Raw genomic sequence first — 12,599 nt, 5'->3', positions numbered from 1 at the left:
CCTGGCGCATGCCCAGTTGGTCTGCACCCCTCCCTGGGGGCCGGCTGCATTTTCGCGCGCGCGGGAAAAGTTGGGAGGGGGAGATGAAGAACCCGGAAGTACACCATCTTGCCTCGGTTCGTCCAAACAATAGGGTCTTACTCTATTGCCCAGGCTGGAGTGCAGTGGCACAATCTCGGCTCATTGTAACATCTGCTTTCCCAGGCTCAAGTGATTCTCCAGCCTCAGCCTCCCAAGTAGCTGGGACTATAGGCACGAGCCACTAATGCCAAGGTAATTTTTGTATTTTTGTAGAGAAAAGGTTTTGCCATGTTGCCCAGGCTGGTCTTAAACTCTTGAGCTCAAACCAGTCTGCCTGCCTTGGCCTCCCAAAGTGCTGAGATTATAGGCATGAGCCACCACACAAGACACTTTCTTGATTTTTTAAAAAATGCTCTTTCTTTATTAATGTAGATACAAGTTTCTTACCTGTATCATTTTCCTCCTCTGAAGACATTATTTTAACGTATCATGAAAGGCAGGCCTCCTGGTGACAAATTCTGTCAATTTTTTTCTGAAAACATCCTTATTTCTTCATTTCTGAAGGATAATTTTACTGGATATGGAATTTCAAGTGGGTGTCTTTTCTTTCAATAATGTAAATATTTCACTCCACTCCTCTTTCTGCTTGCATGATTTCCAAAAAGAATTCTAACATAATACATTTCCTTGTTCCTCTCTGGGTAAGGCATTTTCCCATCTGTGGCTTCTTTCAAAATTTTCTCTTTCTTTTTGATTTTTCTGAAGTTTGAATATGATATGCTTAGATGCTTTTTTTTTTTTTTTTTTTTTTAAAAAAAAAAGGCTTTATCTTGCTTGGTTTTCCTTGAGCTTCCTAGATGTGTAGCTTGGTATCTGTCACTAATTTTGGAAAATTCTTCATTACTGAAGTCATTATTAATTCTACTAATTTTTTCTGTTTCTTTTTCTCTTTCTTCTTTTGCTATTCCCATTATGGATCTATTATACCTTCTGTACTTTTCCAGCGGTTATTGGATAGTCTGTTCTCTGTTTTCTTATTGTTTCTTTCTTTTTGTCTGTCTTTCTTTTGCTTATTCAGTTTGAGAAGTGTCTGTTGACATGTTTCAAGTTCACTATTTTTTTCTCCAGTTGTGTCCCATCTACTGACGATCCCATCAAAGGCTTTCTTCATGTCTACGTTACCTTTTTTTTTCTTTTTTTCAATCTCTAGCCTTTCTTTTTTATTTTTTCTTACGGTTTCCATCTCTCTGCTTACTTTTTCCATCTGTTATTGTTTGTTGATCACTTTTCCAATATCATCCTTAGCATATTTTCATCATGGTTAACTTACATTCCTGGACTGATAGTTTTATAATCCCTGGTGTATCTGAGTCTGGTTCTGATATTTTATGTCTTTAAGGTTTTTTGTTTTTATTTTTGGTTTTGTTTTTGCTTAGTTTGTTTTGCTTTTTAATTTGTTTTTTGCCTTTTTCATGCCTTGTGACTTTATTTTGAGAGTGAGACCTAATGTATCAGGTAAAAGGAACTGAAATAAATAGGCCTTTCGTGTGAGGTTTACATTTAGCTGGCTCAACTGTAGGTGTGTATACTGTTTTCTCTTGCTCTAGGTGCCAGAAGCTAACAGTTTCTCTAGTATTTTGGATTCTCTTTTCCGTTGTCTTGGAGACTCCTCCTTATATAGGGTTTGAAACTTGTGGTCATTTTTTTTTTTTTTTTTTTTTTTTTTTTTTTTGAGACAGAGTCTCGCTCTGTCTCCTGGGCTGGAGTTCAGTGGGGCGATCTCGGCTCACTGCAAGCTCCAACTCCCGGGTTCATGCCATTCTCCTGCCTCAACCTCTCGAGTAGCTGGGACTACAGGTGCCCGCCACCATGCCCAGCTAATTTTTTTAAAAAATATTTTTAGTAGAAATGGGGTTTCACCGTGTTAACCAGGATGGTCTCCATCTCCTGACCTCGTGATCTGCCCGCCTCGGGCTCCCAAAGTGCTGGGATTACCCGGCCAGCCGAACCTTGTGGTCATTTTATCTGTAATTCCCTGTTATTATACAAAAGGCTAACTGATGTGGAGGCGGTGAGGGGGATGTCTCCTGTAATACCATCATTCAATCTTACTCTCTTAGTGAGACCATGCCTCTAGGCTGTGACCTTTAGAATTACTTCCTAGTTCCCTCCCATTTCCATTTAGGTAAGAAAAGAAGGCTAGAAATGACTAGATTTTGGTATTTTCCTTTCCCCAAGTCAAAAGCTAGCAGGGGTTGAGTTGGATATTTTTATTCCCCCATATTTGTAACGCTAGTAAGACCCAAGTCAGTTGTTGGTCTTGAGTGAAATAGTTTGCCTGTGGGCTGGACTTTGTTAAGGAAAAAAGAATTCTTTGAGCATATTTCAAAATGGTTACTTTTCCTCCCCTCTGCTGGAAGCTTGGGGGAATTTTTCTGTAATAATTCTGAGAACCTGGTGGGGCTCCTGGGGGTGAAACGCAAGAAAGTGTGTGGATTCCTCTAATATTCGGTCCCCTGGTGTTTTTTTTTTTTTTTTGGGGGGGGGGGCGGAGTCTCGCTCTGTCGCCCGGACTGGGGTGCAGTGGCCGGATCTCAGCTCACTGCAAGCTCTGCCTCCCGGGTTTATGCCATTCTCCTGCCTCAGCCTCCGGAGTAGCTGGGACTACAGGCGCCCGCCACCTCGCCCGGCAGGTTTTTGTATTTTTAGTAGAGACGGGGTTTCACCGTGTTAGCCAGGATGGTCTCGATCTCCTGACCTCGTGATCCGCCCGTCTCGACCTCCCAAAGTGCTGGGATTACAGGCTTGAGCCACCGCGCCCGGCCCCCTGGTGTTTTTAACTTTCAAGCTATTCCACTTTGGGTCGCCAGTATTTGCTAATTGCAGTTCAAGTATTAGCTCAGCTGTGAGCCTCTGCCCCAGCTCTGTGACTCTTGGTACCTGCCCCTCCAGTTTTTCAGGCAGTGTGCCCTATGGCCTCTATTATCTGATGGATCTAAAAAACATTATTGATTTTCAGTTTGTTCAGCTTTGTTCTAGTTGTGTGGTATGAGTGGTGGCTTCTAAGTTCCTTTCTTATTAGACTAGAAACGGAAAGTTTATATATTACTTTTTAAGTTTTATGTTAAAGTATAGAATTATCTTTTGTGATTTCTTCTATTTTTTAAATGTAAAGATCTTTTTCTATTGAAAATATTCAATATCTATAGAATATTTTTCCTTTTTAAAAATAAGATTTTTATGCTTTTATTTTTCATATTTAATTTTAAGTCATGTCGAAGGTAAAGTATTAGGAGAGATAAAATAATTTGATTTTAATTATTAATTGGAAATGCAGTTTGGGAAGAATTTTCATAAATTTTAAAAACATTTATTACATTACTATATGGAAATATGATTGAAGGGGTTGATACTTAGAATTTCATTAAAAACACAACAAAGTTTGAGAAGGTTGAAAGAGGCACAATTTACTTCACTTATCTAAAAATTCTCTCCTATTATTATTCACCATTTCTGGTGCATCCCTTCCCATTCTACCTTGAGCTGCTTGCTGGTGAGTATCTGTCTTTTACTTTTACTATCTGTTGTTAGTGTGGAAATTAACGGTCAGGAAAATAATTACAAGTTTCTAGTGCTAAGTTAAGTGTTTGATATTGCTACATTTCCACAAATTGTTGTTAAACATGTTAAATTTCTCTCTAAACATTTCCTTGCTTCTTAAAACTTGTATCAAAAAACTAAAATGTGAGGTTTTAATACAATGACACGGAACTTTTCTCCATGAACTTGTTTGAGATATTTGGTTTAATTCATTTGTATTTTCTGTTGTTTTAATGACCAGTTAATAAACACTAGAATGAAAGACCCCAAACCTTGCCCAGTGTGTTTGAGAAATTATTGAAATAACTGTGCTGCTTAGTTGTGTTCAGTTCGGTTCTTTTGACCCTTCAAAGAGATCACGTGACTGCTGATCTTCCTCTTTACTAATCAATTTGAAATGAGGTAGAATAGAAAATGCATTGTTTTCTAAAAGTAATTCTGATTTGTTCATTGCAGCAAATTAAAAAAGCATAGTAGAAAAAGATTAGAATTAAAAGTGATTCAAAAAAAAAAAAAAAAAAAAAAGTGATTCCTCCGGCTTTGACCACCTGCCCTGGACACCTTTGTCCCCAAGCTACACACATGCAAGAGGACACACGGGCATGAACTTAGAGGTTTTAGTAAGCTCTGGGGGAACTCTAGCCTAGTCTCCTCAGCTGTAATGTCATGTGCTGTGAGGAGTTGATGAGATGACTTAGGTGCAATTACAGAGTTGGCCCGCAATGTTTTTTGTCTCCTCTTTCTGTCTGAGTGCTGTGCATCTAGCCTTGTGCTCATCTATTATTTAGGGAATATCTTAAAAGTGTTTCTCTGCCCAGGGAGAAGACAGAATTTCATCTGATGTCAGTAACGTCTATAAGGTTTAAATATAGTGAAGAAAATCTGCATTAAAGACTGCAAACTAAGGGCTTGCATTTCGGCAGTTATTAAGCCTAACAGAAAGAACATGACCTAGGGATTTGGTGGTCTAATTTCACGTTTTGGACCAGTCATTTTTCTGGCTGTGTATACTTGAGCTAATTTCTTGAGTTATTCACTTTAATTTCCTCATATATAAATTCAGTTAACTTTCCTCCCTATGTTCCCACTAGAATTACAGAAAACCATGCCTGCCTGGAATTAGTACAGTAAGTAGCTCATACTAAATACTGAAAATATTTGTCTTATTATTAAAGTTACTAAAAGAAGCATGATAATAATTATCATGTCTTTCTGATAATAAAGAAGAGAATGGAAATTACCCATCAAACATTTTTTCTGTAAAGAACTGGACTGACAATCTTATATTTTGTAAAATTCCCAAAGCTGTTTAAGAAAGACAATTTAATCATAGAGAGTCAATTTGGCAGAAATATACTAAAATGTAAATTTTTAATCACTTTATCATGATGCATTAGAATGCATTCTTTTCTATTTAAAACAATCTTACTTGCTAGAACACTTTGACAAAGTTGTTTCTACTTCTGAACACAAAGCTGCTGTGGATAGGTCTAAAGCAATACTCAGATTTTGAGTTTATAATAGAAATTTGAGTAGTCCAGTTTCTAGTCTTATCTAGACCCATGGCAAGCCATTTCAACTTTGATGGAAAAGATTTGACCTATTTACTTCAAAGAAGGGCTTTAGAGAGACAAAAAGAGGAAGCATGCTATAGTCCTTATGTTTTCAGATTCTGCTGTTAGGTACAGAGCAGAATTTTGAAGATGCATTAATTCTTTCAAGTCATGAAGGCAGTGTATAAAAGAGCAAGTTACAAAATGGTGGCCTGAGACCAAAAGAACCAATGAATTATCCTACAGAGACTTGCTTGCTTTGCTTCCTCTTTTCACAGTGAGTTATCTCTATTGTCCTATTTTTAAGTTTACTGATTATTTCTTCTGTCTACTCAAATCTGCTATTGAACCCTTCTGGTGAATTTTTCATTTCAGTCCTTATACTTTTTAGTATCCAAATTTCAATTTTGTTTGTTTTTATACTATATCTTTATTGATATCCTTGACTTGTTTACATATCATTCTCCTGGTTTTCTTCAGTTCTTTATTAATTGGTTTTTCTTGGTGTTTGCAAGTATTTCAGATGGTTGATTTAAAGTGTCTAGTAAGTTAAATTCCTGAGTTTCCTTGAATACAGTTTCTGTAAATTTCTTTTCTTTTTTTTTCTTGTGAATAAGCCATAATTTTTATTTTTATTTTTATTTTTTGAGATGGAGTCTTGCTCTGTTGCCCAGGTCGGAGTGCAGTGGCACAATCTTGACTCACTGCAACTTCTGCCTCCTGGGTTCAAGTGATTCTCCTGCTTCAGCCTCCTGAGTAGCTGGTACTATAGGTATGTGCCACCACACCTGGCTAATTTTTGTATTTTTAGTAGAGATGGGGTTTCACCATGTTGGCCAGGCTGATCTTGAACTACTGACCTCAAGTGATCCACCTGCCTCAGTCTCCCAAAGTGCTGGGATTACAGGCATGAGCCACCATGTCTAGCCTCCAATTTTTTTTTATATGTCTTATAATTTTTGGTTGAAATGTGGCACTTTGAATGTAGTAATACTAGAAATTAGTCTTTCTTCCACTTCGGAATTTGCTATTGTGTATTGTTGAGGTTTGCAGTCATCTATTTGTTCAGTGACTTTTCCAAACTACTTTTGCAAATACTATATTTCTTCTCATATATTGCCACCAAAGTTTCTATTCTATTATCTCATCAGTTAGCCAATTACCTGAGAGAGAGCTGATGAAATGCTTGGAGTCTAAAAGGAAAAAAAAAAAAGTCTCCCAATCTTTGAAGACGGGCTCTGAGCTGAGGTAATCCTTTAGGTCAAGCCATGTGTGACTCTGCCTTAGCCTTCACTTTCTGTTTACATGAAGCCCAATATTAGACATACAATACTAGGGTACTCTCAGATTTTTTCTGACTGTATGACCAGTCCTGAGCATAAATAGTATACTTCATATTTCCTGTTATATCTGGAAACCCTTCAAAGTATGTTTTCCCAAAGAAGCTTCCTTCTCAGCCTCCTTCTTCCCAGGCTTGTGGTTATCTCTGTTGCTTGCCTCATCTATGATCCCATGCCCCAAAGCTCTATAAGTAGCTACTATATGTCTTAAATTCTTTAATCAGATGCTTCCCAGAAAGCCTCCAGACTGAGGGGCGCTGCCATGAGCCTAGGGATTAGGGAAAGTTAGATAGGTAAACGAAACGGACATAACTATATCTTAATGAGACTTTGAAGCCTCTTTCTTCACTAAACACTCCTTTGGTATTGTGAGGTTTCCATGAGATCTGAGAATTTTGAAAAAGCTGATATGGTCAGTTTCTTGGCAGCTTCAAGATTGTTTCCATGGAGAAATCAATTGATGGGGCTTCTTATTTCATCATTTCCATGAAGGTACCTCCTCATTCACTTTCAACTACTAGTTTATTGCTGGGAAATCTGATTCTGCAATTAATCTAAATTATGAAATAACAGTAATTGTGATTTTCCAGACCCTATTAAAACACATTTTATATCTTTCTATCAAGTAGTACAAAATATGTAAAGTTATAATTTATATATTAATAAAAAGTTTGAGCAGAACAGAATATTAGAATCCTTATTATCTGGATGAAGTTATTTTCAAGATGAAAAAGCACCTAAGAACTGGAAGGAAGGTAAAGCATCTTCTTTGAACCAATAATGATGTTAATACCCAGGCCACCTCCCTTGTGAGGTAATGTCCTCTGCCAACTATACCAGTGGCGTATAACATAGATCATAAGAAACGTTTATGACAGCATTTTACCTTACTCAGTAAATGAAGGCAAACTAAGGTAATTGATGGCACCAAAGTAGAGGAAAATAAGTAGTGTACCTCAGAAGCCCTGCAAATAATCCTGTACAGTGACGGTGACCAAAAGTGATGGCAACAGTTTTCAAAGGTTTATTAAGTTGTTCATCTTGATTTTTCCAAATATGGCATATTGTCACAGTAGGAGAAAACTCCTCTTGTGTTTACTCTTTGAAGCATGGGTACATGGCTTTTCTAATTGTCTATGACAGCAATAAATCATAATTTTGAAGCAATAATTTTGAATTAATTCATTTATTTACTAAGAAATGGCTGTAACATCATACAAAAGGAAACCATAATGCAGAGGGCAAAATAAATCCCCTTTCTGCTGCTTAAATGTGGTATAATTAAAATTATTAACATCTTTTTTGAAAGAGATCTTATTTTTGTAAACAGCTGTTTCAGCCTACAGAGCTATCTCTATCACTTACAGAGTGATAGCACTCACAACTGTTAATTTAAAAAAAGTATGCGTGTGTGGGATGGAGATGTTTACATAGTTTTAATGATGCAAATATGAAGGCTTGTAATTAGTGATTTTGGCAAAATAACAAGGATAATATGTGGAGCTGAGGATAGACTCTAGGCCTTCTGCTATACTTTTAAGTTTGATTTATTTGTTCATTTATTGAAGATTTGCTAAGCACTATGCTGGGAATTTCAAATCAAAGAATACGTAAGATGCCATCCCCATCCAAGGTAAATCTACAAATCCAGTTAATAAAATTACAAAAGTTGAGATGATGTCTTTGAAGCAAAGGTGATGTGCTAAAATGCATTCTGTAGACCGGCCCTGCCACGACCCTTTCTGTATGCCAAAAACAAGTTGGGAACTGCATTGCCCAATATCCCTTCTACCTGCAGTTCCACATTTGAGTGGACCAATGAGAGGCACTCCCCCAGGTGTGAAAAGAGCAGTCATTCTCGGGAACAATATGCAGGGCTGTGTGGCTGGCCAGCATGGCTCTGAGGGCCATGTGCCTGAGGCTGTAGCTTGAGTGAGCTGGTAGGAGCTCCCACCAGTTATGGGGATTCTCACAGTCCCCATCCCCAGAGAGCTCATGAGAACCAACTGCCTTGGTGCTTTCAGTCTGAGGCCCTCAGGTCAGCCTCCCTAACTTTTGATGGGTACTCTTCTGGCCTTCCCATTCCCAGATATCCCAGGGCTTCTGAATCCTTAAATCTTTTAGTCCTTCTGACTCAGCACTGATGATGCATTTCTGTTCATAGACAAGAAGACAGAGGTTATTAATTTTTTAAAAATTACTATTTGACCTTTGGAGAGCCAGCCAAGGAATCATGGATGTATGATATTTGACCTAGATTTTGAAGACAGTTTCTACAAAGAGAAAAGTGAGCAATGGCCACTCAGGTGAGAAGACAGTCTTGGAGAAGATGGAGAAACATAGAAACATATGACCTGCTCAGAGGTACAAGAGATTTTGCATGACTAAAAATGGTGTGGGAGGGGCATCCTGGAGAAAGAAGATGCAAAGTTGAGCTGACAGCAGACCTACAAGCACCTCAAATTTCAGGACAACCAGAGGTCTTTTCTTAAGCAAGAAGCAGCCCTTGAAACGTGTGATCAGAAATGCGTTTTGGATACTTTTGCAAGAGTTCATGTAAGATATATTGGTTACCAGAATTAACAAATAAAAATACAAGATACCTAGTTAAATTCGAATTTCAGTTAAAGATATATTTTTCTAGTGAAAGTGGGTTCCATGCAATGTTTATAACATAGTTATGTTAAACTTATTTGTTGTTTATTTGAAATTCAAATATTATTGGACATCCTTGCAACCCTTAGCATAATCAGGGCCTTTATTTCACCTGGATTTCCTAATACCAGGGGGCTAACAAAGTCTTTAAGTGCCAGCTGTCATTATATATCATGTTCATCAGTCATTTTGGGCCTTTCCATCTTTTCTCCATAGACCTAAAATTCAGAAAAAAGACATATTTGCAGATTTGTGTGGAAAGCACCGGCTAGAACTGAAGCTCACTGCAGTAACTTTTGAAGTAGCAGAAATGGACTTAGGGTCCATCTGCAGGCACATTGCGCCTTTACCTAATCTTCGGATACTGCTTATGGCTGGGATTGCTTACGGCATAGACTGATTATTAATCTTTAGGTAGGCCCGGTGTGATGACTCATACCTGTAGTCCCAGCCTCTCTGGTGGCTGCCCAAGACCTTGGGACCACCCCTCCCCATACTGTTGCATCAGCATTCCTGGATATGAGACCTGGAGTCAAAGGAGATTGTTTTGGAGCTTTAAGACTTAATGACTGCCCTGCTGAGTTTCGGACTTGCATGGAGCCCGTAGCCCCTTTGTTTTGGCCAATTTCTCACATTTGGAATGGGAACATTTACCCAATGCCTGTATCCCCATTGTATCTTGGAAGTAATTGACTTGTTTTTGATTTTACAGAATCATAGGCGGAAAGGACTTTCCTTATCTCAGATGAGACTTGGGACTTGGACTTTTCAGTTGATGCTGGAATGAGTTAAGACTTTGGGGGTCTGTTGGGAAGGCATGATTGGTTTTGAAATGTGAGAAGGGCATGAGATTTGTGAAGGGCAAGGAGTGGGATGATATGATTTGGCTGTGTGTCCCCATCCAAATCTCATGTTAAATTGTAATCCCCATGTGTCAGGGGAGGGACCTGAAGGGAGGAGATTAGATTGTGGGAGTGGATTTCCTCCATGCTGTTCTCATGATAGTGAGTGAGTTCTCACGATATCTGATGGTTTAAAAGTGTGTGGCAGTTCCCCGCTTGCTTGCTCTCTCTCTTCTCCTCCACCATGGTAATATGTGCTTGCTTCTCCTTTGCCTTCCACCATGATTGTAAGTTTCCTGAGGCTTCCTAGTCATGCTTCCTGTTAAGCCTGTAGAACCGTGAATCAATTAAAACTTTTTTAATTCATAAATACCCAGTATCAGATAGTTCTTTATTGCAGCATGAAAACAGACTATTATAGATGATATAGAACAAAACTGTACATAATTAATGTATACAATTTGATGAGTTTGGACATATGCATAGACCTGTGAAGCTATCACCAAAATCAAGGAAAAAAAACCTATCCAGTATCTCCAAAAATTTCCCCATGTCCTTATAATTGTTTGTGTGTGTGTGCATGTATGTGTGTTCATGCATATATATATATATATATAGAGAGAGAGAGAGAGAGAGAGAGAGAGATGGAGTTTTGCTCTTGTCACCCAGGCTGGAGTGCAATGGCACGATCTCTGTTCAGTGCAACCTCCGTCACCTGGGTTCAAGTGATTCTCCTGCCTCAGTCTCCCAAGTAGCTGGGATTACAGGCACCTGCCACCACACCCGGCTAATTTTTGTATTTTTAGTAGAGACAGTGTTTCACCATGTTGGCCAGGTTGGTCTCGAACTCCTGACCTGTCTTAGCCTCCCAAAGTGCTGGGATTATAGGCGTAAGCCACTGCACCCTGCAGTAGTTCTATTTTTAATTTTTTGAGGAGCTTCCATATTGTTTTCCGTAATGGCTGTACCATTTTGCATTCCCACCAATAGTGTACAAGGTTTCCAATTTCTCCATATCCTTGCCAACACTTATCTATTTTTTGATAACCATTTTAATAGGTGTGAGATAATATTTCATTATTCGTTTTTATCAAGATTGATTTGGCTATTTGTGGTCTTTTGTGGTCCCACATGAATTTTAGAATTGCTTTTGTTCTTTTTCTATAGAAAATGTTTTTGGAATTTTGATGGGGATAGCAATAATTCTGTAGAACACTTTGGGCAGTAGAGACACGTTAACAATATTAAGTCTTTCATATATATATATACGAAAAAATATATTTTTATAAATGTTTTATAGTTTTCAATATACATCCTTCATCTTCTTGGTTAAGTTTATCCCTAGATATTTTATTCCTTTTGGTGCTATTGCAAATGGGATTGTTTTCTTAATTTCCTTTTTGGATAGTTTATTGTTAGTGTATAAAAACTCAAATGATTTTTGTATGTTGATCTTAAGTCTTGCAACTTTACTCAATTTGTTTATAATTAACAGATTTTTAGTGGTGTCATTAGGGTTGCCTACATATAAGATAATTTTATTTTTTCATTTCTCAACAGATAATTTTACTTTTTCTTTCCTGATTTGGATGCCTCTTATTTATTTTTCTTATCTAATTTCCCTGGCTAGGACTTCTAATACTATGTTGAATAGAAATAGCAAGAGTGGGCATCTTTGTCTCATTCTGTCTTAAATAAAATGTTTTTCTGTTTTTCAGCATTAAATATAATGTTAGCTGCAGGATTCTCATATATGGTCTTTATTATATTGCAGTAAATTTCTTCTGGACCTAGTTCATTGAGTTTTTATCGTGAAAGTGTATTAAATTTTGTCAAGTGCATTTTATGTATATATTGAGATGATTGATTATGTGATTTGTATCCTTCATTCTGTTAATGTGATGTATCACATTAATTGATTTGCACATGTTGAACCATCCTTGCATCCCAGAAGTAAATCTTACTCAGTAATGGTGTATGATATTTTCAATATGTTGAATTGGTGTGCTCATATTTTGTTGAAAATTTTTGCGTCTATGTTCATGATGGATATTAAACTGTGGTTTTCTTTTCTTGTAGTGTTAAATGATTATTTTAAAAACCACAAATGTATTTAAAGGCATTATTTCCAACAAGATTCACTTAAACTTCAAATGTGTCATTTTTCCTGTTTCTAAAAGTGTTTCAAGAGGACTATATAGCATAGCTAGATGTATTAAAGTTCACTTTAAATTTTAAAATAGAAGAATGAATAATACTATTCGATTATTTAAAAAATTGCTACTAAATTTCTACTATGGTCAAGGCTCTGTGCTGGCTGCTGCAGTTATCAGGTTGTTCAAAGCAGATCAACTTTGCAACACTACCTGTAATATCACAGTAAAAGGTCAGGGAATGGATTATGTTGGAAGATTGGAGAAAAACATCTGCAGAAAATGCAATTTTATAAATTTACATGAGAGTGGTAGTTCAGGCCATTCAGAAAATTCTAGGTTACACCTGGGGGCAAGAGATTGGACCTTTCCTTTACAAATATTTTGCTTGAGGTGTGTGGGCAGAAAACTGCTGCCCCCTAAAGACATCCACGC

At 37.5% G+C, this 12,599-nt stretch overlaps 1 long non-coding RNA gene across 1 annotated transcript; it reads left to right on the top strand.

Annotated features, from left to right (window-relative positions):
- Nucleotides 1–496: 496 nt before the first annotated feature.
- On the top strand, nucleotides 497–9,070 carry LOC111552259. Its single transcript, XR_002734592.1, has 3 exons — nucleotides 497–613; nucleotides 5,291–5,451; nucleotides 8,679–9,070. It is a non-coding gene; the product is annotated as an uncharacterized LOC111552259 (long non-coding RNA).
- The last annotated feature ends 3,529 nt before the right edge of the window (nucleotides 9,071–12,599 follow it).

The sequence above is a fragment of the Piliocolobus tephrosceles genome, chromosome 8 (genome assembly GCF_002776525.5).
Source record: "Piliocolobus tephrosceles isolate RC106 chromosome 8, ASM277652v3, whole genome shotgun sequence".
Classification (NCBI taxonomy): Eukaryota; Metazoa; Chordata; class Mammalia; order Primates; family Cercopithecidae; genus Piliocolobus; species Piliocolobus tephrosceles.
The sequence above is the reverse complement of the archived record's forward strand: the minus strand, read 5'-3'. Positions and strand labels throughout refer to the sequence as shown.